This window comes from Egretta garzetta, unplaced genomic scaffold (assembly GCF_000687185.1).
Source record: "Egretta garzetta isolate BGI_Z169 unplaced genomic scaffold, ASM68718v1 scaffold145, whole genome shotgun sequence".
NCBI classification, from domain to species: domain Eukaryota; kingdom Metazoa; phylum Chordata; class Aves; order Pelecaniformes; family Ardeidae; genus Egretta; species Egretta garzetta.
In genome coordinates, this window is record NW_009259687.1 from 136,102 (window position 1) to 140,668 (window position 4,567).

Below are 4,567 nucleotides of genomic sequence, written 5' to 3' on the forward strand. Positions count from 1 at the left end.
CCTGCTGGCCACGCTTCTTTTGATGCAGCCCAGAGTACGGTTGGCCTTCTGGGCTGCCAGCGCACATTACTGGCTCATGTCCAGCTTTTCATCCACCAGCACCCCGAATATATCATCAAAATATCATCAGAATATATCATCAAAACACCCCATGTAACACCACCAGATCTCACCTCTCTTGTCCATGTTGCATTGACAATGACGGTATAGGCACTACCTAAATAATCAACACCAAGTTGTAACACTTAAATCAGACTGTTGGACACAGCCCCCTGTGTCTCCAGTGGCTGTCCAGGGGCCTAGCATTTGGGAGAGCATGCAGTCTGCATTTCCCCTTGCTCTTCTAAGCAGGACAGCATGGGAGATGGACTGGAAGGATATGTAATGGGTCCTGCCATGTCCATCAGAGAAGTGAGGAGCCACTGAGGATGAAAAGCAATCTGGACTGGTAGAAGTCACTTTGCTGCTGTTGAAGAGCTGTTTGGGGTAGATGGGGGAGTTAGGGGTATGCAGTAACAGCCTCTAATGATCAGCTTGTACAGCAGACACAAGCGTTTTCCTGCTTGTTTCCAGCAGGTTTGGTTTGTTGGTCTCCAGCAGACCACATGTTTTCTAGGTCCCACGTTACTTGGGCTGTCCCTTAAATAGAGTTAGTTCAGGATCTCGGTCCCAGTGGGCAGTGGGGTGGCACTGTGTGAAGGTGGGAGTACTCTTCATGGGTCTGGCTACAGGAAAAGTGGGTTTTAGCCTGGAACCCACATCCATGTCCACTTCTAATGTCCATTTTGAGAACTTTTCCTTGTCCAGTGCTGTGAACAGCTTTGCCAGATGGGACACTGATGCATGGTCTCTAGGGGTAGAGATATCTCATGCTACCCATAACATTACACACAAATCATAAGGTTTCCTGAAAGAAATAGCATTTTCTCTTTTTTTTTTTTTTTTTTTTTTGGGGGGGCTCCCTTACCCCCCAAACAGTGAAAATTATCTCTGAAAAGGACAATTCTCTTTTGTATTTCAATTCCAGTATTATAAAGGGGGGTGGGTGGGCTGTGGAGAAGGGACCTTCGCAACAAAAGAATGACAAAAAAGCTTGATCCTGGCAAATGTGATTGCATAAGCCTGTTTCTGGGTTTAATTGCCTAAATGAGAAGTATAATTTTCAGAGAAACTGAGCCGGTACAAATTCCTTGAACAGCAGAGGGAAGGGTACATGCTCTGTGTCCTGAAAATCAGACTAGACTAGACTACAGGTGCTTAAATATAGATTTAGGTGCTTGGCCGTGGGCAGATAAGACAGGAATAATTCTAGTCAAGGCTTGAAATCATTTTAGTAGTAAAACATAGGCCAAAGTACTGTGATCCAATTGTAACACTGCTAAATTGAAACTAGCTTTGGTAATTGCTTCTTATTTGCCTAACAGCCAGCACAGACGGCTCCTTATCTTCTCTGCTGTGCGCTGCATGGGTAAAAAGCAGACACGTACTTGAAAAGCTATTAAAAAATAAAAGGAAAAGTCATGTGGAAGAACTACGTATTTTACTGTCGTTAATAAACCAATTACACTGTTTGAGGAGGTGCTTTCTTCTTGACTTTGCATGGGACTTAGCCCTGAAATATTAGCATAACCATTTCCTAGAAATTCCATGTCTATTCTATTAAGAATATCCAAATGAAGTTTAAAATACCTTTTTCCCCCCTTTTTTTTCCCCTCCTGCTTTATAACAGGATAGACTGAAACTTAAGATTTGCCCTCCGGTTAAGTGTGTTGTGCAGCAGTTACCTTGCAAATAACAAAAGGGACAGAAAAGCAAGGATTCAAGTATATACATTTTGCTTTGAGAACGGACACCTACTTCCACAGGCAGAAGATGCCATGTCACGTAAGAGCCCTTTAACCCAATGGAGAAAGGTGTAACAAAAAGCAACGGATGGGAATTAAAATACACGATGAATTCAATTTGAAAACAAGCTACAAAAGTTTGAGATGCTCTCCCCTGAACTGATACAGTCCTAGATGCTGAGAGTCTGTGCTTGCATGGATTTGAGCTGCTCTCACAGTCTACCCTTTACTTCTGTTCAATGGAGGTATACATGGGAAGATGTTCAGATAGAATTCCTGAACTCTTCAAGGATAAAAGGTTCAATGTGTCGTGGAAATAGGTGGGCAGCTAGTGGAGAGTGAAGACTACTAATGCCCTTCTTGAGGGGAGAGGGAACAGGAGCAACCTCAATCTGGATGGGCCACCAGAGATTCACCTGGGGAAGAGCTGCCAGGAGCAGCTTCAGTGTGGAGAAGTCCTCACCTGGGCTTGCACCTTGTTAGACATCAGAGCACTGCACCAACACACACACATGAGCGCATCCCTAGGAAACCAAACTTCAGTGCCTCTGCTGTTTACAGGACATGCTCTTCCATGCCAGTTGGGTGGAAAGAACAAAGCATGCTTTCATCCCGGACGAGGATACCACAAAGATACCACTGATGTTCAGTAACCCCATCCTGTCCTGGGACCTGCAGGCTTCAGCTGCCTGAGGCACTGCTCTGCTTCTGGGCTGTTTCCTTTGAACCCAGGTGAGGAACTGGCAGCAACCTCAAACTGTGAAGCATCTTCCTGGCCCCTTGGCAGAGAAGGCAGCAAGAGTAGGTAGCACATGTCTTAACTTGCCTTAGATTTGCTGAGCTTGTGGCTTTGAGAGCTGTGGGTACCAAGCTGCATGTCCAGACTGAAACCATACAGTGCTGGTTAAAGCTGTAATTCTCTAAGCTGAATTTGGTGTTTCTCTTGAGCCATTTTAACAATAGCCAACACTAGTGGAATCGAACAGCTTTGGGTAAAAAATACTGTTATCAACAACAAGTTATTGATCCTGTATGTGGTGGCCAGAGTTGAAAGGTTTGGGCCAGTATAACTAAAAGGGTCACTCTCCCTCCATGGCAACTCGGAGGTGGTTTCTGGTGGGGTGGAAAGGGCTGTATCTTTTTACCATCCACAGTCCTACAGGCTCTTTGCCATGTGGCAGTTACCATCTCCCAGTCGAAATGTGGTAACAGTGAGCAAATTCCCAGATCTTGGCAAATGCAAAATGAATTAGAACATATATATGGTGACTGTTAAAGTCCTGCTAACTTGATAACTTGCAATTTGCTTTGATTTTTTCAGGCATATTCAGGTTCCACTTCAAAGTTTCCCATCATCTATCTGGTATCTGTAGCCACACAGTGCAGCAAAGCCGCAAACACACAGAGAGCAGCAAAGCTCACAGTCTCTAGGCATGAACATCTTCCGCTTCCCAGCAACACTGACAGTTGAAATCCTTATGGAGAAGATATTGTATCACAAATGAGGTAGGGAGTAGTATCTCACAAGAGTTCTTGTTGGACTTGATTTAAACCTAGGTTGGTTTTTTTTTTTTTTTAATATGAACTCTAAATTTACCAAGTTTACATCTTTTCATTTAGTCTAGCACAATGTGAGTGGAGAACTGAAATGCCACCCAAACTGAGAATAACCTTATAAAACATCAATCTGAGTTGATATGGAAAAGAGCTATTTCTTGCCAGGGATACATCTCTGCAAATGAATCCACCTCCCTGCTCAGCCTTGCAGTGGGAAATAGCACTGATAACTGTCTCTTCCCAAGCCTTTTTAACACCTGAGAAGTAGATCGGAGCTTCTCTTTGTAAAACTAAAAGAAGGGACCCATCTGCAAACCCCAAAGCCAGATTTCTGCTATTAGTGAGTCTTTTTTCTCCTGGAGCTCTTGTGCAGAGCTGGTGCCTTGTGTCTCTACTGAGAAGAAAACCTGATTGTTTTTCCAGTCAAATATATTTTCAGGCAATATAAGCAATCTAAAAAGGGACAAAGCTGGCAAAATTTAAAGCCTCATTCAATAGTAATTATTTAAAAAGATTCAAAAAATATTTGAGTAGCATGCTTGTCTTTGCCCCACTGCTCTTACACTACTGCCCCTCTTCTGTAGCTGTATGGGCCATAAGGAAGGAGACTTGTCTTTCACTGCCAGATAAAAAGGGGCAGCAGTTCTGGGGGGGTAAGGAAGTAGCTGCAGGAAATAAGGCTAATTAGTCAAGAGAGCGTGGAAAAAATGAGAAAATGCATCCTAATGTAGGACTGTGTTTTATCCCAGAGGGTTGGAGCCGGTGAGCCTGGGATACAAAGCCACCGTTGAGGAAAGGCAGCAAGTCAGGTCCTGTCCTTTGGACATTTTGTCCCATGGTACATTTTTCATGCTGTGCCTTCCTAGGTGTATCCCTAGTTCCTGCTTGTTACTACTTTACTTTTTCTTTCCATTCTTAGTCTGGCATGCACCTGGCTTACTGAATGTCCCCAAACCACACTGCTCTGAAGGCAAAGGTGAGGGACACAGGCAGTGGAAGTAGGGACAGGCATCCTGGGAAGAGTACAGGGACGCGGTCCGGTTGTGTAGGAATGGGGTCAGGAAGGCCAAGGCGCAGCTGGAGCTAAACTTGGCTAGGGATGCAAAGAATAATAAGAAGGGATTCTACAGGTATATCAGCCGGAAAAGGATGGTTAAAGAAAGCGT